General features: G+C 38.9%; 1 protein-coding gene across 2 annotated transcripts in view; it reads left to right on the forward strand.

Annotated features, from left to right (window-relative positions):
• The first annotated feature begins 2,337 nt into the window (after nt 1-2,337).
• The window catches only part of ptpn13 (protein tyrosine phosphatase non-receptor type 13), a 265,898-nt gene continuing 241,857 nt past the window's right edge, over nt 2,338-26,378 (forward strand). Inside the window, exon 1 of one of the 2 annotated variants that reach the window (XM_043695917.2) lies at nt 2,338-2,577. The gene's annotated coding sequence lies outside the window, so the exon portion shown is untranslated. Of the gene's footprint in view, nt 2,578-22,173; nt 22,269-26,378 lie in introns of those variants that run through there. The other variant, XM_087985860.1, reaches the window with a different exon arrangement.

Genomic DNA, 26,378 nt, shown 5'->3' on the forward strand with positions numbered 1-26,378 from the left:
CCAATCTAGTCCCACCTGCCAGCACCCGGCCCATATCCCTCCAAACCTTTCCTCTTCAAATACCCTTCTAAATGGCTCTTAAATGTTGCAATTGTACCAGCCTCAACCACTTCCTAGTGTTTCGATATCCACCAACAGAGAAGTTGCCTCTATGTTGCTGTGATGAAAACCAGAGGAACCACTCATTTACAGCTTTCCTTTGTCCATATCCTATTTTCCCTGTTTCTGTTTGTGCGTAGAAGGGCAAGTTTATAATATGGTTGAGTTTTAATTTGTAATGTTATATACCAACGGTTTATAACCATTTAGTGTGGCGAGAGCTTCACTGATATCTATCATCTCCTCAGGGAGCTAAATTAAGTCTAGAACTCAATGCAAAACCAATCAGGGAGACCACCCAAAGCTTCAATTAAGTAATCCAGTAAAGTGCCATCCTGCTTTGCTACTTAAGTATTAGTGCAAGCAATTTAATAACATGATTTGAACCATAAAATAGATTTACCAAATGACGATCATCGGGCTTGCAATATTTTCAGCTTTCATCTTGAAAAAACTAAAGAGTCATAGTGACTTTTCAAAACCCAAGTTCATGCTACTTCTTGTGTAACCATCTTTTCTTGTGGCTGGGTATCTTGTGTATGCCTGCAAATGGGTGCTGTTGTGAATAAATTCAGTACTGAGGAATAAATATTTGTTCTTCCCTTATTTATAAAAGACACTTATTCAAAAATCTGTCTGGTATCTGTTCGTGACAGTCACAACACTCAATGGAGTTAAAAACACTATCTTTAAACATATCTTGCTGATGAGAGGTAGAAAAAGGCAAAAGCATCCTCTTATTTTATTAACACTCCCCTGTCCATAATATCTACCTGACGTTTATCAGACTGCACACTATTATGAACATTATAAATGTCCTAGTTCAGTCACCCATCTCCAACGAGCTCTGTGTACATGTTGGAATCGCAGAATATGCTATTGGTGAAGGATGAGTTAAACACTACAGAAGTATCTGATAATAACTGATAGTACCTCCTCAGAAATATAAATGTAAACCTACATTTCAATGTCCTTACCAGACAAGCCGACTAACATTCAGTCTCCTGAAGGTTCACGGCAGACAACAAGGGAGAAAAGGTCACCTCACATCCTGATTTTACCTGGTTTTAAAGTCAATTGTCCATTTTTCATGCTGATTTTAATAATAGTGTTCATTTTCACATAGAGACACGGGAAGAGCAGTACAGGTTGTGAGATGCACATTTTCATTACATTATCAAGCGTGTCTGTAATAAGTGTATTCGTCAGATATCCTGCTAAATAATGACGTTTATGTTGTGACTCGTACCCATCAGGATCAATAACTATGAAAGCTAACAGAAAAAAAAACAGTATTCCGTTCAAACTTAATTGTCAACTATTATCCCCATCCTTCAGAAAAAATCCCAATACTAATAAACACGGACTCAACTATTGCCAACACTCTCAGTTTTTTTAAAAAAAATGACATTGATCCGGCACCATCTCAGTAAGTTGCTGTGCTCTTCCAGCACCACTGATCCAGAATCTGGTTTCCAGCATCTGCAGTCATTGTTTTTACCATCTCAGTAAGCTCGACTCACCATGACAGGAGAGTGTCAGAAACCAGCAATTTATCACTCCTTTACAACCCTGTGAATCTGAGTTTTGAAACAATAATATAAGCTTAATGAAATCGGATATGCTATGTTTCACAAAAGACGTGTACTCAGAAACTGTGGTAGCTTCCATCAGAACCTAATATAAATATTTTAATATCATCCACGATTGAGGAAAAAGAATGAAATTTTCAACAAACCACCCATTCCTACAATCACAATAAAGAAAAAAATGTGCGAGGGTGTAGCATTTTAACTCATAGATGGCATTTCTGAAACAAGGCACAATGCAATTGAACAAAGTGAAATTTTCACTTAAAAACAGGTGCGCGTGGGTCCAAACAGTCAAATTTGATTTGAAGAGAAAATAATGCCTTGCAAAGACCTCTAGATAATGAAATGTTGTCAAGTTATTTGGAGTGTCAATGTGTTGTTAAGACGTGGCGTATGAGTGTGAATGATAAAACACGACAGCTTGTGTGAGATACCTGTCCTGACATGACTTTCTTTATATGACTCGCACCTGTAAGCGAAGCTGCCCAGTTGACTGGAAAAGCTGAGTGAAGGCGGAGGAACTGCATCTCCCAGGCTGCAGCCAGGCAGCAGAGCGCTGGTGGGAGGTGCGCACGCGCGGGGAGCCCGGCCGACGCAAGGTTCCATACAATCGGATACAATCCACAGGCGCCTGACGCGGATACATTGTAGCGGCCACGGCGTGCAACTCCCGACACGCAAAACTGCAAAGCGAGTTTCCGAGATTGTCGCACTGGAAACAAAATAAAAAGCCCGTCCACCCCGAGCTCAGTTGTGGGATGTCCCTCTCCTGCCAGCCGGGTCATTGCGGAGATGTGGCTGTTGCTGCTCTGAGGAGCAGGGCTTCAGTGCGCGCCTTGACCGCAGTGCCGCGAGAGCTCCGTGTTTTCTCTTCTTGTCATCGCCGGTAGGTTGGAAAATTGCAATAGGTTCCTCCAAACTGACGAAGTTTAAACCGAACCCAGGGACGAGGTGAAATTCAGTCGAGTCGCAAGCGAGGAGTTGGTGGGACAGTTTTACTGGTAGTGTTTTGATGATTTGTATGGGAGGGGGAGTTGGAGAGGGCATAATGGGCTGAGTCACTTTTAAATCACTCAGATTTTAATTTGCAGGTTAGTGATGGAAGTGAGATAAATAGTTCAATGTATGACCGGAGATTTTTTTTGGTTCTGGTACATTATTAATTTGTTTACTATTTAGCTTTTCCTTCTAAATTTTTGGCTTTGATAAAACGTAATTTGTTTTTGGGCTGGTCTTTAATGCTTTCTGGGACGATTTGAGGGGATTCTTTTTCAAAACGGTGAGAACTTCAGATCAACTTTAAGGTTGTGATTTCGTTAGATAAGGAATTTTTGATCAAGTTAGCCCAGCCATTGTTTGCAGTTAGTTGTATCTGTCGCCTTCTCCAAAACTAAATTCTGCATTCTCGTTCCAAATGTTCAGTATGGAGATCATCTCGGGCAAGTTTCGGGATCGAAAGAGATGAGTGGTTTTCAAATGCTCTATGTCACTTCTTTGTACTTCGCATGAGAGATTTTGTGTTTATTGTTGGAGGGTAAGGGAGGCGTATTGTCAGACCCCTTTCCAGTTCTGCATAATTTTATTAATACATGTCTGTATAACGATGTCTTGTTCACGAGTTATGCAATTCAAACCCAGTAGTCAGTAAAACAAGTATTTGGTATTTAAGGTTGTAATCCGGATGGACAGGCAATGCCACACACTCTGAGCCCACTATCCCCATAGCAACAGTGCGATTCGCGAATGAGTAGCTGAACAGGAGCTTGATAATGAGTCTTCACATGCCAGGTTTTCAGAAAACAGTGATTTACATAGTTTCCTGAAGAGTGCCGTCGGGTTGCCACACATCACTTTGCATTTACAAGAGCTGTAGAATTATACTGAATAGCTGCATCTCTTTAAGTTGAATGGTATTTCAATTTATTTCAGTCGGTAGCTACTTATCCCATCATTAATTTTAGTTCAAATTGAACAAGACTTATCTAGCCTAATAGTTTGTACAGATGGAAATTGATGTTTTACTTACTGTAAAAAAGACCTAATTTTTTTTTGTTTTATCGGGACCTGGGTAGAGATGATGGGTATATGTTAAGGTATTTGTGTTGTACCATAGATGTACCTTATATATATGTACATGGCTAAAATTCTGATTTGCTGGTATTTGTAATGTATGAATCCTTGTTTTATAAATTGGGAAGATGAGCAGGTTATAGTATCCAGTCTGTGATGTAAAACAACAATACAGGGACAGTAATGAGCTGTTGAATTTCTTTGGTACCCTCTGCTGTCTCTGAAAAAGTGTGAAATCGGGTTATGACTGGATCAAGAAGTTGTGGTTAAAGAGTCATAGAGATGTACAGCATGAAAACAGACCCTTCGGTCCAACCCGTCCATGCCGACCAGATATCCCAACCCAATCTAGTCCCACCTGCCAGCACTTGGCCCATATCCCTCCAAAACCTTCCTATTCATATACCCATACAATTGCAACATTTAAGAGGCATTTGGATCAGCCTCCACCACTTCCTCTGGCAGCTCATTCCATACACGTACCACTCTCTGTGTGAAAACGTTGCCCTTTAGGTCTCTTTTATATCTTTCCCCTCAGCCTAAACCTATGCCCTCTAGTTCTGGACTTCCTAACTCCAGGGAAAAGACTTTGCCTATTTACCCTATCCATGCCCCTCATAATTTTGTAAACCTCTAAGGTTACCCCTCAGCCTCTGACGCTCCAGGGAAAACAGCCCTAGCCTATTCAGCCTCTCCCTATAGCTCAAATCCTCCAACCCTGGCAACATCCTTGTAAATCTTTTCTGAACCCTTTCAAGTTTCACAACGTCTTTCCGATAGGAAGGAGACCAGAATTGAACACAATATTCCAACAGTGGCCTAACCAATGTCCTGTACAGCCGCAACATGACCTCCCAACTCCTGTACTCAATACTCTGACCAATAAAGGAAAGCATACCAAATTATTTCTTCACTATCCTATCTACCTGCGACTCCACTTTCAAGGAGCTATGAACCTGCACTCCAAGCTCTCTTTGTTCAGCAACACTCCCTAGGACCTTACCATTAAGTGTATAAGTCCTGCTAAGATTTGCTTTCCCAAAATGCAGCACCTTACATTTATTTGAATTAAACTCCATCTGCTACTTCTCAGTCCATTGGCCCATCTGATCAAGATCCTGTTGTAATCTGAGGTAACCCTCTTCATTGTCCACTACACCTCCAATTTTGCTGTCATCTGCAAACTTGCTAACTGTACCTCTTATGGTCGCATCCAAATCATTTATATAAATGATAAAAAGTAGAGGACCCAGCACCGATCCTTGTGGCACTCCACTAGTCACAAGCCTCCAGTCTGAAAAGCAACCCTCCACCACCACCCTCTGTCTTCTACCTTTGAGCCAGTTCTGTATCCAAATGGCTAGTTCTCCCTGTATTCCATGAGATCTAACTTTGCTAATCAGTCTCCCATGAGGAACCTTGTTGAACGTCTTACTGAAGTCCATATAGATCACATCTCTGTCCTCATCAATCCTCTTCCTCAAAAAACTCAATCAAGTTTGTGAGACATGATTTCCCATGCACAAGGTTACTTTAATTTAGCTTAAAATGAAAAATAATATCCTATTTAGAATTCTGTCACAAAAATGAACTAAACTTCGTTGAAATTAATTTTCAAAACATCACCAGACATGTAATCCCACAGCCAAAGGATCAGAGCTAAACTCTACAGTTCTACCATATCCAGTGCTGAATGGTGGTGGACAATTAAACAACTCACTGGAAGAGGAGACTACAGAAATATCCCCATCCTCCTTGATGATCCTGAATGAAAGCCTGGCATGTCAGTGCAAAAGATAAGGCTGAAGCATTCACAGCAATCTTCAGCCAGAAATGCTGAGTGGATGATCTATCTCAGTCTCCCCCAGCATCACCGATACAGGTCTTCAGCTAATTCAATTCACTCTACATGATAGCAGGGAATTGTTGGAGACATTGGACACTGCAAACCTACTGACAATTTTCCAGCAATAGTACTGAAGATTTGTGCTCCAGAAGTTGTCCTCCCCTAGCCAAGCTATTTCAGTACAGCTACAACTCTGGTAAGTAAATAGTAATGTGGAAAATTGTCCAGGTATGTCCTGTGTACAAGGCAGGACAAATTCAACCCAAGCAGTTGCTGCCCCATCATTCTACTCTTGATCATCAGTAAAGTGATGGAAGGTGTCATCAACATTGTTGTCAAACAGCATCTGCATCTGTTTAACAAACTGCACCCAGTTTGGTTTCTGCCAGGGCCGTTCAGCTCCTGACCTCATGACAGCCTTGGTTCAAGCATGGACAAAAGTGCTGAATGCCACAAGTGAGCTGAGAGTGACAGCCCTTGACATCAATGCCACATTTGGCTAAGTGTGGCATCAAGAAGTTCAGCCAAACTGGAATCATTGGTAATCTGGGGCAAACTGTCAGCTGGTTTGTTATACCTGGATCATATGAAGATGGTTATAGTTGTTGGAGGTCAGTCATATCAATTCCAGGATATGTCTTCAGGAGTTTCTCAGGGTGGTATCCGAGGCCCAACTATCTTCAGTTGCTTCATCAATTAAGTCCTCCATGATAAGGTCAGAAGTGTGGGGATGATCACCAATGATTGTACGGTGTTCAATGATCCTCATACTGAAGCAAGCTGTATTCAAACCATAGATATTATCCAGATCTAGGCTTGGGCTGACAAATGGAAAGCAACATTGACCGTACACAAATGCCAGGCAAGGGCCATCTCCAATAAGAGACAATCTAATCATCATCCCTTGATATTCATTGGTGTCACCCACTGAATACCACCCCTCTTTGGGGTTATCATTGACCAGGAATACAACTCCAAGTTCTCTTGCCATAGAAATAAAGTCCCTCTCTAACAGTATATTGGGTCTGCCTACTGCACAGCAACTGCAATGTTTCAAGAAGGCAGTTCACCATGACCTTCTCCAGGGGAACTAGGGATGGAGAATAAATGCTGGCCAGCCAGCAATGCCCATGTCCCACGGCTGAATGTAAAAAGAAGTATTGGTGCTGGATTTGCACTGTGTTTACCTTTTACCTTAATTACAAATTCAACCATGATCTGCAATTTATAGCAGTGCAGATTCATGACTAGAATGCACATTATGATCTGGATTGTCCATGTATTAGGTGGAGAAAAGTTAATCTATCAGATTAGCTTTTTTCATGTATTGTGCAGCTATTATGTTGGAAACACACAATATTTAGAACAGTTTTCAGTAATAGCTGAAATCTGTTTATAGCACTGGAATTATTTGGCAAAAGCTGAGGTATTTGATTCTTGTTTGAATTTGTCTCTTGAAACTTCTGTGAATTTAAAAGTCTTGAATGAAGTGTATTTGTCATAAGGCAATTGTTTATGAAGATTTTTAGACAATAGAATGAGGTTGGTAATGAATGGGGATATTTGGGGAAGCTAGAGTTGAGTTGCTCATGAACATTGGTGGAGAAACAGGACTTAATGCTTGTCCAACTATTTATTTTGTTTTATTAACAGAATGAAATTGTGGATTTTGAATGTAGTATATTAAGAAACAAATAAATTTCAGCAACAAAATGTGGGTAGTTAGCGAGAGTTAGTGTTGTACTGAATGCCATCAGTATATTTGAAAGAGGTGGAATTTCAATAGGATGAAGCATGGGGAACCAATGAAGAAAATGCAGAAAAATTTAGTCCCAGGGCTTGGATTCTTTGGCAGGCCGCAGAGATAAGAAATGTATCTTATTTATGGACTTGATTCTCTCCAACACTCCTATTTTACAATTAGAGATGCTTAAGTGCTGCTGAATTATTGTTCCTGTTGTGTTGGCTCCAGGCATTCAGTTTACAGATTGTATGCATAACATCAGTCGAGATGAGGAGTCCTTCTCAATAGCTTTCGGGGGAGCATATTTACTGTATCAGATCTCTAATGTCCTAGTAATGATGCTTATCAAATATAGTTTTACTTATTGCTATTGTGCAATGATCCAGTGCCAGTTCTGAAGATACTTAATGGTTGTATATGTTTTCTTCACTTATTACTATATGTATATGCCCAAAAACAAAGCCAAGACAAAGTAGGATTGTTGGCACCAAACTACCTTAGACAACCTAGTACTACCTACTGGTAGAAGTGGCAAATCTATGGCACAGTATGCCAGGAATGGTCATCTAGAAAATATCACATTTCAATTGAACATTCATTTTTTTAAACTCTGCATTCCTCACTTGTTTGCAGAATGTTGATTGATGCAGCCAGTTCAATACTTTTCCTGCCCGTGGAGTTGTTTTCCAATAATCTCATCCGGGATTGTGTGTTGGCGTGCAAATGCTTCAAAAAAGCTGTGTTTCCCAAATTATCAGAGCTTTTGTTATGTCACAGGGAGGAGTGCATGGACAGTTGGAGTTTGTCCTTGGGCACTCCCAACACACATTCTCCTATATCTATGCTTTTAGCAGCTACCAGGGTCATTTTCACTGCAATGCCAATTCCTTACTACGTACACGTCTTGGCATGAATTAGTTTGCTCGTCAGCTACAGATCAAAATGTTACCCTGTTGACAGTTTGGCATACTTCCCAGTACCAGGCAATATGTCAAATAACCACATAATTGTGCACAAGTGATTACTTATTGTTAAGATTTAATAGTGAAGAAAGTTAAATGTAACAATGATTGCTGAAAAAGGCACATATTGTTAAAGTTTTAGTCTTGCATTCAGAAGGACAATTTGCAAGGAATACCAATATAAAGGGAAAATAAAATATACACTGTATGAAAGGAGAATGCTGTTTGGCAAATGGATTCTGAATTGTAAAGCATTGCCCCGGAGAATGCACCAGTTAATATTACTGACCATTATCTGCCAGTTCTAGTTTAAATTTTAATGTTACTTGACAACTTTTAGAGTTTTAAAAAATCTTTTGAAGTTTAATTGTATTTAATTGTCTACTCATGATTAATTGTAATCCTATAAAAAGTGATGGAAAATAGTTAATAGAATTTTTAATTATGTTTTAACACTTGCTAGGAATTCCATCTTTGGAAACAGATTGAACAGCTTTGGTGTATACAGTAATGTTTGCTGTAAGTGGATCCAGTTTTTCTGTAGTTCAGACCTGTGGATATTTTTATTTTGATTTATGATGACCTAAACTGAAGATGATCTTAAATTCAGGGATACCTTTTCATTATAATATACAAGAAGGAGTTACCTTGACTGTCTGATAGACTTGCCATCGTAAGATTCCCTGCTGCATGAGATTTGCACAAGTCACATTTGAACATATTTGCTCTGCAGCCTGAGATGATTCCATGGCAAAGATTTTTGGATTTAGTTAACCTTCAGCTGTGTAAAAACAAATGGAATTTCTATGTTTATAGAAATGACATTGCAATGAAAGAATTACAGTAATTTCTTATGCTTTGTCCACCTGGAACCAAGAACGTTTATATACTTATCCCCAGGTGGTTTGAATATAACCATTAAATTTTATTTACTTCAAATAAAAAAGTAAACTTAAAATAGATCTCATCTTAATAATGAAACAATGATCTGTATGTCCTTACTGTGATCTGCCTGTACTGCTCATCAGCAAAGCGTTTCACTGTACCTTGGTACACGTGACAATAAATAAATCAAATTATCAATCTTCATAACTATTGACTTATGTTATGAAGGTGTGGGTGTACTGTATCTTTTTAAGAGAGTTAAAAGCTAGCAGTGACAGCATCAAGTGTTCTCAATAAGATCCAATGTAAACATGTGGTCCAGCTACTGGGGTAGCTCAGGTAGTTAGTTGCTTAGAGACAAAAACCAATTTGAATTAGGCCAATCAGTTTAAATATACCCCCCAAAAAACCAAACTCTAATCCAGTTTGGATTTAGTATATTCACAATCTTAAAAGCCAACGACACAATCCAATGCTTTGGGGGTATAAGACCAGGGAAAATTGAACAGTTGAGAGGAGAACTGCCAAGTCAACGCCATTTGCACTGTGCCCAGAAAAATAGCTCTCTTAAAGGTACCTTTATTGATCAGTAACCTGTGAAGCAGAATCCCCAAGAAGAAAAGAAGACCGGAATACAGAGAAAACTGAAAGCTGCCTGGTTTTGAGAAGTTTTGTTTTGTAAATCTTAATCGGGGGTTTTATTGGACTAGTATTGTAGAAGGGGAAGGTAAGAGATAGGTTAGAGAAAGGAGTTGTAAATAGTTGTTAGTTAATGTTTACTTTAAATAGTTCTTGGCCTCTCGCGTTTTCGCAGATTACGGCATGGGATAAATCTTCTCTGTGTTGCTGTTTTAAATATAGCTGGAGTGTTTACCCCATGTTGTAACAAAAGTAAATAATCACTATTTACTTTGAAGTTGTCATAGCAATGTGTATTTTAATTATACTTCTTTGTTGTGTTATAAGGTGGATTCTTTAGTGGATCCACACAAAGTTTGAAAGGGGCTTTAGGGGATGTGGCCAAGACATAGGTTTTCGGAAGATTTCTGGATATGGCAAATGATGCAATAAAAGTCTTTCATAATGCTCACCATGGTTACCACCAATAGCACAAAGGGTAAGAGAATATAGAAGGTAGGTCCAGATGTGGTGAAGGTGGCTGTCCTCATGTGAGATCATGTTAGGTATACTGTGCATGCTTTTAATCTAAGTATCTAATGAAAGGGAAACTGCCTTGGTAGTGCATTGGTGATTCACTAGATTAATTGTGGGGATGAGAGTGGTCGAATAGAATGATCTTGTATTCTTTGGGGTTAATAAGACTGATAGATAACCATATTGAAATACACCTCATATTGACCGCCTTGAGAGTTTGGACATTGAAAGACTGTCTCCTCTGGTTGGAGAACCTATTTTAGTGGCACAGTCTCAGGATAAAGGATTTAAGACTGAGATGGGGGAGAATTTCTTAATTCAGAAAGTTGTGAATCTTTGCTATACTGCACTTCCAGAGGGTTGTGGTTACTCAAGGCTGGGAAAGTGTTTTGCAATCTGTAGAGATTAGATGGGCAAGTGAGATCCAAGATCAGCTTTGAATGGTGGCAAAGGCTCAAGGGGCTGAATGGTCTTTTACTGATCCAATTTCCTGGTTTCAAACGTGGTCTTTAGTCATTTACCAGTCGTGAAGTTTGAAGTTAGGTTTAGAGTGAATTTAGTGCCAAAGGTTGCATACTTTTTGGATTCTACCTGAGTAAACAGCTGGGATTGGTCGAGTTGAGGACTGAAGTGCAAAGCTTTTGTCTTTTTGATTAGCTGGAGAAAAGTTCTTGAATATTCAGTGCCCATGGGAATACATCTCAAATTACTTTCTTGTCAGGGTGAAGAAAACAATGGATTTGTTTGTGACGTGATTTATGGCATTGAAAACCAGTATGGAGATCTTAAATTTAAAAACCACCATAACAAGTTGTGAAATCAAATTCAATAAATCTGATCCTTCTCTAGGCTATCACCAGAAAATTATATTAAGTTAGAACCAGGATGGTTGTAAAAACGCAACTCGTTCATTAATGCTGTTCCGGGAAAGGAAGTTGCTGCCTTTATCCAGTCTGGCCTGTATACATCTCCGTTATCACACTGTTTTAATTTTGACCTGTTGTAGCCTCAAAATAATTAGTGGTGGGGTGGGGAAGGGAGCTCCATTACTGATAGTGTCGCAGACATGCCAAGGAGTCATTTTTGAAAATTGATGTCCAGCAGGATAGGAGAAAATGGAGACAGTTGCAGTGTTAGAAAAGGGCCAGAATAAGATTTGCAGATAAGTTGTTTTAAATGTTGTAAAAGCTGGACACATGGCTGCAAGGAATTAGCAGGAATCATCGAGCTAAACATCACAGTCACTGACCAAGTAGCCATCAGTGAGATAGAAGTATCAGCTCGCGTACTAAAACTTACTTAGAGTGCAGGCAGTATTGTGCTGGGGCCTTTAGGATGAGCAGAGGACTTTGGTGGAGAAATGAAGTTGGGTATCAGGTATACCTCTACAAGCTGAACCCTTCATAAAATGATGTCGTTGGAAAGGAACTTAGACAAGAAATAGGAGGGAGTTTAGGTAGAGACTTGGTAAAGTGAGTGATCATTCAGATAAAGGGCAATTGCAGAAATGGTGTCTATGTTGAGGTAGACTGGAAAATAATCATGGAAAATTGAGACCGCTGATGTAGGCTGTGGAGGAAGTGTATAGCTTTGGAAGATGCAATTGTTGAACACGATAAAGGGAACAGAGAAGCCAGAGAGTCTGTGGTAACGTAGTTACAACTGCATAGACTATAATTTTTCAGCACTGATTTAACTGTGGTTGCACACTGAAAAAGGTGGTTTCGGTAGAGGATTGTGATGGTGAGTTCGGGAATTTGATGAGAAAGGGAGGGTGGAGATGTGCTAGTAGTTCAGAGTTCAGAACAGAAAATGAGTTTTTGGACACAAAACTACTTGCTAATTTCTCTGGCAATTTTTGTTTTAATAAACAAGATATTATTTGAGCCATATAAGAATTAGAATAATATGAACGCAGTACATTGAAACTACTAATGTTTACACCTTGAGCATTGTAGCATGTTTTTATATTAAAATTATTGTCTGTGAAATCATTTTAGTTTACAAGAGTTTTCGCTTGCAGATGTGACTTATTTGCTCTGTGTTATTAATCATTTATCTATTTGCTAATCTGCACAATTTAAACACTATCCATATTTCATTCTTTTCAGTAACAAGCTGCTGGAAAACTTGAAAAGAATCTTGTTAATAAGAAAGGTGCATATGAGACCCTTTAATGTTAACTGTTTCTCTCTCCACTGCTAGCGCCAGATCTGCAGACTTTCTGAATAATTTTTTTTCTCTCTGATTTCCAGTATCCACAATATATTGTTTTCATTTATTTCAATTATAAGTTTATTATTCTCCTTACACTGCAACACTTATTGATTCTTTCCGAAACCACTTTATTTAAATTTGCAGTAACAACCTATAGTTACTGCTGAATTTGGTTTTAAATATATACTGACAAGGATCATATTTGGAGTGGCCTTTTCTTAAGTCTTAATAATGTAAATGCTACTAATGGAAAAGCATTGTACTAAATTGGGGGGAAAAAAGCATGCATTCAGTACTGTCTTTGTGAAATAATTAGATTCTTCTCCTTGTCTGAGCATGACATGTTGTATTGATGCAGATGTGGATTTCCAGGCACAATGATGTTGTAATGAGATGGCTATTCTTCTGTTACAATGGGATTTCTTCACATTGTGAAGTTGGCAGAGAAACAGAATGTGGGATAGGTTTGTATTCCAGTAGTAAATATTATATCTGATGTAGTCACAAATGGTAGCTCAATAAGTGAGGGGGCAGAGGAAATGACTCACTTTTTTGTTCGGAGCAAATGGATGTGTGTGTGTGTGTGTGTGTGTGTCTGGGAAGGGATCCATGAGTAGAGATTGTTCTGTCCCCACATTTTTAGCTTTAGACTGATGAGAGGGGGAAAAAAAAATCTGGAAGTGTATTTCAGATAGATGTGTTCTTTCTTTCGGTTCCAGTAACTTGAGCTTCCAATTTTTTCTGATGGTAAATTGCTTTTGTTAGCTCACACAATTAACTCAAGTGCAAAGAGGGAAAGAAATGACATCTGACAAATCCTTCATTTTTAAAACATATAAATGAATTTTATCATTCTCTTTGTTTGTTTTAAAATGGGTTTTGGTTTTGATTTTTGTTTATGGAACCTCTAGCCAGACAATTGTTTGGTTTAAATTGTGGGAAGTGGGTGTCGCTAGCTGGTCAACATTTATTGCCCAGCCCCAGTTGCTCTTGAGAAGGTGGGGGTGAGCTGTCGTTTTGAACCGTTAAACTCATGCCCTTAGAAAGGGAATTCCAAGAATTTGATCCAGTGATAGTGAAAGAATGAGCTGAAAATGTGTTGCTGGAAGAAGGGCTCATGCCCGAAATGTCGATTCTCCTGCTCCTTGGATGCTGCCTGACCTGCTGCGCTTTTCCAGCAACACATTTTCAGCTCTGATCTCCAGCATCTGCAGTCCTCACTTTCTCCCCATAGTGAAAGAATGGCAATGTATTTCTAAATCAGCTTGGTTAAGCTTGGGGGGGGGCACTTGCAATTGTGTTTCCATGTCTTGCCTGCCATTGTCCTTCTAAGTGGAAATGATCAGGGATTTGGAAGGTATTTTAAAAGCTAAATTTGTGTAATCTGTCATTTTAACCTCCAGTAATGATTGTTTTCTATTTTATTCTTGCTCCATTGAAGGTTGGGCGAAGGAAATTTTTTTTGTTTTGAGAATTGTGCACTTATCATCATCTTCTACAGAAGTAAAACAAAAAAGGTGCAGGTGAACTATTTAACCCAGCAATGTCAGGTCATTTTCTAAGACTTTTGATTTTAGAAACAAAACTTAATTTTGGAACAAACTATATTCTTGTACATCATCTTATTGGCGAAGTCAGGAGTACATTCCTGTATTGAGCACAGCTTATATCAGATTTTCCCAAATGTTATCCCACTGTGACCCCTGTGAAAGGTGTTGCAGTCCCTCTGAGAATTGGCAGTTAAACGAGTAAATGAAGGGAACTATGACGGCCGAACAAAAGGAAGAGAGAATAGAAAGGGCTGTACATTCCCAGAATTTTAGCTTGCTATCCCACTTGAGTTCCTGACCCCTACTTTGAGAAGCCCAAGTTTATACATTTTGATTTCAGGATTGGCTGCAAGGAGGTTTTGTTGAGATTTGCGGCACAAACACGACTTGTATTTTTAAGCCTTTGTGCATGGCAAGTACGTTGAACCAATAGTGCTCAAATTTTATCTATATAACACAAAGGGTGAATGATTCTGCCCAGGCCAAGTTTCTGCTAATATAGTATGATATTTTTTTTTGATTTAGAGTGCATGCCTTCTATTTTCAACTCCCATCTGTGTATATTTTAAATTGGACCGATTATTATAGTTGTCAGTGTTTATACTGCGGTGTAAACAGCTGCATGTCCTCCCGTAGCCAATTTTAGTCTCAGTTCTCCAGAATTAGAGGGAAGTCGTTTTATTTCATTTATCCTAAATTTCTTACAAAGTGTTGCTTGCTTCCCTAATAGGCAGAGGTTGCTATTCAGTTCCACCCACTTCATTTTGCTGATTCATCAAGCTAAAAGTCTGGAGCATTAAATAATAATTGCACCCTGTTCCAAAAATCTTTTAGCACTTCATACAGCTAAATTTCAAACTTAATAAAAAAAAAACATTTCTTGACATTTAAAAGCCTCAAATTTCAAACAAACTTGCCACCCAGCATTACGTGATGACATTTTCTGCTGAAAGAAATGATTTTTCTTTGCTTCAGCATGTCTTTCTTGGAAATCACGACATGGCTAATGAATTTTTCCAAAGTCTTTAAACAAGATGGATTCATAAAGTAAAGGCACAGGGCAGGACATGGATTTAAAATGTTGAAGCATTAGACAGTATTCCAAGATTTGCTTTTTTAACATGTTTAGCAAACTTCTGGTGTGGAAAAGAATTGTACAATCTAGGATAACAATTTGGTACATAATCTGCCAATCTAAAGCATATAATATTCAGTAATTCCTAATGCAGAGCAGTGTTCCTAATCTCGGCTACATGACCAACCACTGCTTTCTTTTGCTATTAATCTGCCACCAAAGTCCTAGTGTTTATATCTTTGACACTTCTTAAATGCTGACCTTCCTTCTGTAGGCTTCTATTCATTCAAAAATGCTGCACCATTGTGTCTTTACCCATTTTGACTATTTATCGGAGAATTTGCTCTTTGCATGAGCACACACCAATTACATGGAGCTATGCAGGAACTTATTTAGAGGTGAGGCCAAGATTGGGTTTGTGAAGTGATGGCACTTGCACAAGTGTATCTTAGTAAGAATTGACACTTTCCGGGGATTATGGGTAAAATCACTTGCTGCTTTGTAACTAACTCCCTGTAGTTTTAAATGTTCTCCATGAACATTTTTGTTTCCCCAACTTACCTTTTCTACAAGGCACTGTTGAAAACTAGCTTCTTCAACGAAGCATTTGATCTACACAGTAAATCCTTTTGCCTTTGGGGGGTGTTTGTTGTTTCCTCATATCTTTGTGAAATAACTTGGAATAGTTTTATTGATCCTGTAGACGTGCAAATTGTTAACTGAAATAAGTAAACAATGTTCTAATTTCATTAAAATTGGAAAATAGACTTGAACATTGTACTTTCAGTTGCAGTCAATCATGTGCCTGTGATCTGGAAGGGTACGTGTTTGGTATTTTGCTCTGGGTTTGCAGAGTTCATGTCCAGCAATTACCTCAGTTAGTGTTAGCTGTGTAGCAACAATTCGAAAGACTTTTACTGTGTCACCAATCTCTGCATTGAGGAAATGCAAGATTGCAGTTGAACAGCTAAAATAAATAGTTTTTACAACTGAAATAGTACGGTGAATTATGCAAAATGTGTTAGATGTGAGAAGATCAACTTTTTTAGACTAGTAGTCCATAAAGCATAAAACTTGTGATATTTTTCATAATTCAAAGTCATGGTGATTTTCTAGTCTTGCCAAAACTGTACTTGCAATGTACTTGAAAAATATCCAAATCTAACTGAAAACTTCTTTTTGATGCTGGAATTGCCTGTTGATTATGTCAAAATTAGTTACTGAAAGCACCACAGAATCTTGTTGCAAAACTTCAGGTGCATTTTAATCAATTAATGAGTAGCAAATGTCTCTGAATCTGCATACATTTAACAATTTGTCCCATCTTAATTAATCTCGATCAAAGCTCCAGTTAGACAAATTGGAGCCTGCCTGTTATTTTTAATATTGCAGAAAACCTAACAGCATGCATTTAAATTTCACTTTAAAAGCATGTACCTTAGTTAGGGGATATATTTCCACTCTTCAGTCAGTAAAATAGTCAAAACCATGTTGTCATTCACTCAGACTTTATTTTTTCAAATCCTAACTTGTGGTTCTGGATGGCTTACCTCAGTTTTCCTGTGAATCTCCATTTATAGGGCATTGAGAGTATGATTTCAGAATTTAAGAACAATCAGATTAATTTCAAGCTCAACTTCAAGTTCCCCTCCAAGCCTCCTGACTTGGAAATTATATTGCTGTTCCTTCACTGTTGCTGGATCAAAATCCTGCAATTCCCTCCCATAATGGCAAGTGAACAGCAGCAGTTCAAGAAGACAGCTCACTAACACCTTCTTAAGGGCAGCTATGGATGGGCAATAAATGTTGGCCAACCAGTGACACCCACACCTCACAAATGAATGAAATAAAATTTCTTGTACATGTTTAAGTCATGCGGAGTTCCAACTGGTAGCGTGAGCAGTTTTGCAACATCTTGTTTACATTGAACATAAATGTGAATTTAATGAGTGGCATTACAATTAATAGTGCCAGGGAAGCTTCAGAGAAAAGTGCTCACTTAAAAGTTTCAAGACCAAGCAAGTGGAGACCTGCTAATCTTAATGGCAGTGGTATGGTATAAGAAGGTCTTGTACAACCCTGACCTCTGAGCAAAAAGATCTGCGTTCAAGTTCCACCTGCCCTGGAGGTTTGTCATGACATGACTGGGCAGGTTGATTTAAAATGACTAATGTTGCCTGTCTAATGTCTTCTCTGTTTCTATTGGGGAGATGGAAATAAAGTTAATTTAACAAGAGTTGCCGACAGTGTATCCACATAGGTCCTTTCTTAGTGCAGTACACAACAGAAGATGGCGACTAGTCTAGAATGGAATTCTTATACAATTTAATTTGAGAAATTGCAAACCGAAGAATAGTGACACACTTATAACTATGAAAGTTGATTTTTGAAGCAATTTTACTGTTTTGAAAAATATGTACATTATGTTCAGGTACACTCAGTGAGCCAGTAGGGTACATTATTGTAGAAAAATGGCATTGAAAGCATATTTGAGAGCAGTGGAGAAATTCAGCCTTCTTGAAAACTATCATGTTTTCAAGTGAAGAACGCATATTTGGCTGAAAGCCAATAACTAAGAGAAGTTCCATTTAGTAGGGACTGGGGGAAAAAAACTTGTTCTTTCAATGTGTGTGTGTATTGCTGGCAAGGTCGCCATTTGTAGTCTTTCATTAATTGGTCTTTAATGGAGAGTCCTCTGAGACCATTTCAGAGAGCAGTTCAGAGTCAACCACCTTTTCCGAGAATCTGGAGTCACGTATAGACCAGACCAGGAAAGAACGTTAGATTTCCCTCCCTCAAGGACATTAGATAGTTTCATAGTTATCAAGGAGAAAGTGAGGACTGCAGATGCAGGAGAGTCAGAGTTGATAAAGTGTGGCATTCGAAAAAGCATAGCAGGTCAGACAGCACCTGAGGAGCAAGTGAGTCGACATTTCGGCATAAACCTTCTTCAGGACTGGGGAAGTGGGCTGAGAGATCAATGGGGGTGTGGGGCTAGGGGAAAGGTAGATGGGATGGTGATAGGCAGGAGTGATGGTGATCAATCAGTGGGAAGTGGAGCGAATAGGTGGGAAGGGAGATTGACAGGTAGGTCAGGTCAAGAGGGCGGATCTGAGTCAGGATGGGGTGGGGTGAGGGGACATTGGGAAACTGGGGAATTCAATGTTGAGGCCTCGTGTTTATAGGCTTCAGAGGCAGAAGATAAAGTGTTCCTCCTTCATTTTGCTGGTGGCCTTGTGTAGGTGGTGGAGGAGGCCCAGAATAGACATGGCCTCACGAGAGAGTGAGGGGCGAAGGGTTATGCCCAAAATGTTGACTCTTGCTCCTCAGATGCTGCTTGACCTGTTGTGCTTTTTCCAGAGCCACGCTTTATCAATTTATAGTTATCAACACAAGGACTAACTTTTAATTTCATATTTATTCATTGAATTCAAATTTGAACAGCTGCCATGCTGGGATTTTGTTCCCAGCACATTAATAAAAACAAAGTGCTGGAATAACTCAGCAGCCTGGCAGCATCTGTGGAGAGATGAAGATCTTTACCTCTGTTTCACCCTCCACAGATGCTGCTGGACATGCTGATTTTTTTTTTCAGATCTCCAGCATCCACTTTACTTGGATTTTATTTATCCATAAAGCATTAGCCTGGGTGACTGGTTCAGTAACATCAGAGCTACACTTATGTCTCCCCATTATTCATTTGCTGGAATGAGGAATTCAGATGAAAGGAGAGTATTATAAGCATCCTAGAGTTCGGGTTCCTCCTACAGTTCACAGTGGAAGTCACAGAAAACCTGTATAATTGCCAGCATTGTAGAATCCACCAGAAAAGCAAATTGAGCCAGCGATTTTGACAAAGATAAATAGATTAACATCATGGTATCAAGCATGAAGTGGAGCTTGTGGTCGAAGTTCCAGGTTGACACACTCTTGGCAGAGTCAAGCTAATTGTAATGGATGCAGGTGTACCCAGAAAGCAAGAGAACGAATAAAAGGATAATGTTATCGGGGATGCTGGAAATCTCAAACAGCGAGATCACTGGGGAAATTCAGTAGGTCTGGCAGCATCAGTGGAGAGAGAAATGGAGTCAATGTTTCAAATTGAAAGGTGCTGGAATGTTTTTATATAGTTGTGGCAGAGAAGGAATGAAGAGGGCAGATGATGTAAAGGCCCAGTGTTAAAGACAAAAAGGGATGTTTGCAGTAATGGAAAAAAAACTACGTAAAATGGGTATAAACTAAATAATGTAAAAGGGAGAGAATGAGTCCTCTCTACTAACAGCAAAGTAACAAAGATAGAAACAAGACCAGGCTTTGTCTTCTATACCTCCACCTCCCCTTTAACCCCTTCTCCAATGTAAAAGAAATGGAGAACACACATAAAGTGGTTAGTTACAGAAGTTATGAATTTCAATATTGAGATCTCAAGGCTGCACAGTACCTAAGCAGAAAATGGGATGTTGTTCATCGGGTTTGTGCTTTGTTGGAACATTGCAGCGAGCCTAGGACAGAAATGTTAACTTGAGAGCAGGATGGTTTATTGCACTGGTAAGCACCCAGGAGGTCAGGGCCATTTTTGCGAACAAAGCAGAAGTGTTCCACAAAGTGCTCGCCCAGTCTGCATCTGGTGTCGACTCACCAGGCAGACTGCTTCAGAGAAAGAAGGCAAAAATCTCTAAGAAGTATGAAAAGAGAAGTTAGTTTAATTACTTCTTTCTGACTTTTTGTTGAACATACATTGCTGTTAAGGAAATTGTGTAACCTGCTCTGGTAATACTAGTCACTTTTTTTTTACTGTAGTCACAACTAAAATAGTTTACAACCCAACTTGTTAAATTTCAGGTACTGTTAATATTGGTTAGTTAAATTAAATTCTGGTGAATTATGTATGTTTTGCTCTTCCAATGCAAAGGTAATATCTTGTACTGTACAGTTGATCTATGTTCACTCAGTTTTCCTCCTGCTGCTGCTAGGAATGCCAAGGCCTGTGTGCAACAGTGACTTCTGGAACCGGGAGTCAATGAGTTTGTAATGCTGAACAGTGTATGGACCCTCTTGTCTGGCTGTGCAAGAAAGCAGCTTAGAGGGAACTTTGCAGCTGAACCATCTGATGTTGTTGCTGTTCTGTAGGGATGTGCATGTAAAATTAGTTCAAAACCGTCTGCTTACTGTAAAACTGTCTGATTCTTTTCTCAGTGCAACGTAGATCAGCCTTGTTTCAATAAAATACTGTAGTCTCTCCCTCAACAATTTGGACAGCTGGAGGACTCTCAGGCAAGCAGTGGGAGGCTGTAGCTGGTAATCTGCAAGAACGCTAGAAAGAGCAGGAGTGGACTGTATGACCTGTTCACTAGTTAATGCGATAATGTTTGAATATTTAGGGTGCTTAACCCTACCTTTCCACTCAATGCCCACATCCCTTGACTTCCTGAAAGATCAAAGATTTGTCCATCCCATTCTTAAATTTAGTCAGTGATGGACCATTACAACTGCCTGGGGTACAGAATTTGAGATTCACAACCCTTTGTGTGAAGGCATTTTTCCTTCAGTTATGTCTAAATGATCGATCCACTAATCCTGAAACTTTGTCTGTGTTCTATATTACCCTGTCAGGGGTAGCAGTCTCAGAGGCTACCTTGTCAAGCCTGTTCAAAATCTTGTATGATTCAGTGGCATCACCCTCATTCATCTAAACCCACGAGGTATAGACCCAAATCCAGAGATTTAGACCCAGTTTACACTGCCTCTCATGATCCATTGAACATTCCTTACTAGTCATCGAGAAGGGAAACTGAAGGCCATGGCTTCAGGGTGGAGCATTGTTGGAGGTAGGGTTTCAAAGTTTGAAGTTGAGAGTGTTGTGGGGCTTGGTTATTTAACTGCAGTTGAGGAGACATGGAAATACTAAAGATTCCTTGTATGGCTCAAAGGAGCATTCTTGATCAGCTCTCCTGACCTATGAGGATAAAATGGAAATACACTGAAGGGAAGTTTTCAATTTACGTATGGATGCAGGATCCTGCTAGTAGCAGCTTTTGCCCAATGTAGCAGATTGAGTCTTGATTGCATTATTGAAGCCTGTTTGTTTCCTTTTCTAAGAACTGGTCAATATGGAGCAAGTGATGGATTCGGTCCTCCCTGTCCAGTTTCCCCATGTTGTCAGTTAAAATCGGAGCCAGAATATGCCTCAAGAATAGGAGAACGTAGCTACAATACAAGACTAATAACATAATAGAATCCCGACAGTGTGGAAACAGGCCATTAGGCCCAACAGGTCCACACCAACGATCTGAAGAGTAACCCACCCAGGCCCATTCCCCTAACCTATTACTCTATTTTTACCCCTGACTAATGCACCTAACTCGCATATCCCTGAACACTCTAGGCAATTTAGCATAGCCAATTCACCTAACCTTCACATCTTTGAATTGTGGGAGGAAACCCACGCAGACACTGGGAGAATGTTCAAACTCTACACAGACAGTTGCCTGAGGCTAGAATCGCACTCGGGTCCCTGTGAGGCAGCAGTGCTAACCACTCAACCTTAAATAAAATTAAACCCCATTTCACCTACAACTTTTTCAAAATTCAAATTACAAAGCTTTGGCCCTCAATGCACTACAGAGTACCTGCAGCTCCTGATTTGTTTAATATCATGGAGCAGTCAACTGTGGTTTAGTTTGGCAGTTATGTAATTAAACAAATTTTTTTTTGTATTTGGTGTTTATTAAAAATTTTGTTTTGATTTTTTTTTGGACTCTCAGAAGCTCTCAGAATTATCTTTACAAACCATTCCATACAGAATACTAATTTTTAATGCATACTATTTACAGATCATGGAACATTAGTTGAAATCTTTAGTTATTTCAACCAACCTGTTCAGACATGCAGGCTGGACTTGAACCCAAACCTGCTGGCTCAAAGGTGGGGGCGCTACCATTGAGTCACATAAGCCCAAAAATGTTTTCCTTTAACTTAACTTAATCAGATAAGATGATTGTAGTGTTCCACTCTGGTTTTACGCAATTTGGAGTTCAAACAATGGATTTCTTGGTTTGCGACTGTCTTACCAGGTGATTCCCTTGTACTATTGCTGTTTGCTAGTTCATAACAGTGAATATGATGTGTTTTGCAGTTCTGATGTGACTGACTTTATTTTAAAAATGCTGTTGCATGTGGAATTGCTAGGTATACTTTTCAGAAATTGAAAATGCATGGTGAGTTGCACTGTTTTTCTTTTCTTCAGTTTGCATTTCCACTTCTTGAGTAAGAAGGTTAAGGATTTGAGGAACACTCCAGGGTTTGTGTTTTGGGCTGTGTGTGGTTTACTGCTTCAAAATAGTTTTGAGGGAGTGCTGCACTTTTGGAATGCTGTCTTTGGGTGGTAATGCAGAACTGAAGCCCATCCAAAGGCACTATTTGAAGGTGAGTAGGGAATTTAATTAGTTTTTTTGCTTATGTTTTTTTTCTAAAACCCAGATTAAATAGCATTTGTCTTATTGGTGCTGAATAATCATAGTAACAATCTTGTTTTTCTACATAACAGCTCTGTGTACTTTGAAACAACAAAGTACATAATTATTTTGTGGAATTAATAAAAAGTATGAAACAGTGCTACACAAACCTATTTTACTCCCTGTGAATGTTTTTAGTTAGTTTATTAGTATCTGACTGTGTATATAAGAATATTCAAATTCCAGAATCATTCATCAATGTTATAAGTTTGTAAGCATTACTTTGGTATAAATGGAACAGAACAACAATATTTCTATTTAACCCATTTCTCGCTATTTCAATGAAAAATAAAGCAAATTAGTGTGGGTACTGAAATAGACACCATATCAGAGAAACTCAGGCTTGGCAGCATCTGTGCTGAAAAGAGTCATACTGTACTCAAAATGCTAAATGTTTCTCTCCAACTTTTTTAAAAAAAAAAGCTCGTCAGCTTCATATAACTTGCAATGATGTATGTTTTAATTTATGATTAGTTATTCTCTACTATCCTGAGAACATAAATTTGCAGGTATTTGTCTTTGTTGGCCAGATAATTGCATGCTATGAAACTTAGAGGCTTCTTATTAAATCCTCAGTTAGGTTCCATGCAATCTGAGTGTCTCTCACTATTCTGATTTAGGATTTGTTGACTAATGAAGCAACTGTACTAACAGAACTCTTTCCAAATCTGAACGTCCCCAAGTTAAACAATGTAAAATGGTGTGAAAACAGAAACTTAGCAGGTAACCATTTGATACCTTTTTATTTTGATACTGATTTAGGCCCTTCTTCAGAGCTGATTTTTACATAATTCCAGTTTCCTGCTTACTCCCCATAGCTTTTATGTAACTATCAGGAAACATTTTGAATGTAGTAATACATTTAATCTCCATCACTACATTTCACATTCTGAGAAATCTTTGGTGTGATAAGATTTCCATGCAGTAAACGTGTTGATTTTAATATAATTGGATCTTGTCTTTAAATTACGTACTTACAAGAACATAAGAAATAGGAGCAATGGTAGACTATTTGACCCCTCAAGCCTTCTCTGACATTTAATACATTGGATGATCTTCTGTCCCAAACCCATTTCACTGCCTTCATGTTTGCTATCTGAAATGTTTTCAGCATTTTCAAAGGATTAAACATGAACTTCTGGATTTGTATGTTTCAGTATCAAACAGTATTGATAGGCATAATTGTCCACTAAGAGCTGTGGTGACTTTGGAAAAGCAAGACTTAGTTTCTTACTTAATGGTGCTATTTGTTAAAAGAATGGAATAGGGTTATAACAAAGTGAATCCCTCTCTAAGCTTGTTATTGGGATACATCCTTATTCTACTAAAAAGAAAATGAGTTGCAATAAAAGGCTGTGTGCACGGTTTTTGATTTGAAATACATTTGACAATAATTTGTTCCTTTGTTTTGCTGCCAAGTTTAATATGCACTGGTACTGCTCATTCCTCCTTATTCCTCAAAGATGATTTGCCCCTTAACTGAACTGTAATGGACTTGGTCTTAATTTTATTTTTGTTTTAAAATTATGTATGACTCCTGTTATTAATACAGGTGCTGTGGTGTGGTGACTTATAAAACTTCTCACTGTATTTTTCATGTAAAAATATATGTGACAATAAATTTCTATTCCATTCCAAGTTCTAATGAGTCAAATGTATATGCTCAGATATGTACACTTCTAGTTACCACGGTAATCCGTGGCATGGTCAGAGCCAGCGCTGGAAATTAGGTCCACTGTGCTAATCCTGACTAGGCCCCTAACTGAGGTAAAAGTGAGGACTGCAAATGCTGGAGATCAGAGACAAAATTAGTGGTGCTGGAAAAGTACAGCAGGTCAGGCAGTATCTGAAGCCATGAAGGGCTCCTGCCCGAAACATCGATCTTCCTGCTCCTCGGATGCTGCCTGCCCTGCTGTGCTTTTCCAGCACCATTCTAAACTAGGCCCCTAACCGAGCACAGCCCTTGAGTTCTGATGTATCCCCGTCCCAAACCCAGGTGTGGTGGGGGATGGGTCAACAATAAGAGACTAATATTAAAGCTCAAGCTTGTTTTTAATATATTGTTGAAAAATGTATGAGCAGAAAGTCATTAAAGGCAAATCAAAGCAGGACTTATAAACTTAATGGTAAGGTCTTGGGGAGTGTTGCTGAACAGAGAGACTTTGGAATGCAGGTTCATAGTTCCTTGAAAATGGAGTCACAGGTAAATAGGTTAGTGAAGGCGGCACTTGGTATGCTTCCCTTTATTGGTCAGAGTATTGAGTACAGGATTTGGGAGGTCATGTTGCAGCTGTACAGCGCATTGTTTAGGCCACTTTTGAAATGTTGTGTGCAATTCTGCTCTCCCTCCTATCAGAAGGATTTTGCAAATTGTTTCTGAACTCTTTTAAGTTTTGCAAGGATGTTGCCAGGGTAAGGGGATTTGAGGTACAGGGAGAGGCTGAATAGACTGGGGCTGTTTTCCCTGGAACATCGGGGGCTGAGGAGTGATCTTTTATAGAGGTTTATAAAATTATGATGGGCATAGATAGGGTAAATAGACAAGGTGTTTTCCTGGGGGTGGTGCAGTTCCAGAACTAGAGAGCATAGGTTTAGGGTGAGAGGGAAAAAAATTATAAGAGATCTAAGGGACAACCTTTTCACACAGAAGGTGGTGCATGTATGAAATGAGCTGCCAGAAGAAGTGGTGGAGGCTGGTACAATTGCAACATTTAAAAAGCATCTGGATGGGTATATGAATAGGAAGGATTTAGAGGGAAATGGGCCAAATGCTGGCAAATGGGACTAGATTAGGTTAGGATATCTGGTCGGCGTGGACTAGTTGGACTGAAAGGTCAGTTTCCGTGCTGTACATCTTTATGACTCTTAAATATTGGGATATATTGATGAGTTACTCCATCATGTGAGCAAGACCGTTTTGGGATTGAGTTATCGGTTAGTGTATTTTCTTGGGGTGGTGTGTAGTGGCAGGTAGCATTGAAAACTCCTATTGTGACTAAGGAAAACAAATCATAATATTGTAATCCATTGTACACAAAACTCTGAACTAAATAGAGTAGAATCCTCTAATAAGTTAGAATGAGTTATGATTTTATCAGAATATTTACACAGGGGCTTGGTTGTGTTTTGAACAGGAAAAAATAATAATAAATAATTTTCCTACCATTTGGGAGTATTTTTATGTTAAAACTGTGAGTAGCCAATGTGTATAGCATGACTGCATTTTCATTTGTGTTGTAATAAAATGTAGTTAATCAATTATAAAAGGTAAAGTTGCCATAGATAGAGACAAATGGTGGTGGGGGTCATCATCTCTCACGTGAGAAGAAAGGTTGAGAAAGTGCATTCTTCAACGTAACCTCAGTCAGTGCGGGAATTGAACCATGCTGTTGCTATCACTCTGCATCTCAATTCAGTAATCCCGCCAAATATATACAAGATAGGCAAAGTAATACTCAAGAAATGGAGATAGGTTTTATAATTATTTTGTGTTTTGTTGAGAAAGCTTCACTTTCATAAGGCACCTCAATACATTAGTCAAAATATTTTGATGCCCAAATCCTCCGCTGTTTTGCATCAAGTGATTAATTGCTAAGAATAGTGCCAACAGTCAGCTGCAGTTATTCTATTTGTATTACTGCATCAGCTGTGGAAGGTAAAGTTCCATAC

The sequence above is a fragment of the Chiloscyllium plagiosum genome, unplaced genomic scaffold, assembly GCF_037043375.1.
Source record: "Chiloscyllium plagiosum isolate Xiang-an unplaced genomic scaffold, Cpla_swu_hap1 HiC_scaffold_1, whole genome shotgun sequence".
Classification (NCBI taxonomy): domain Eukaryota; kingdom Metazoa; phylum Chordata; class Chondrichthyes; order Orectolobiformes; family Hemiscylliidae; genus Chiloscyllium; species Chiloscyllium plagiosum.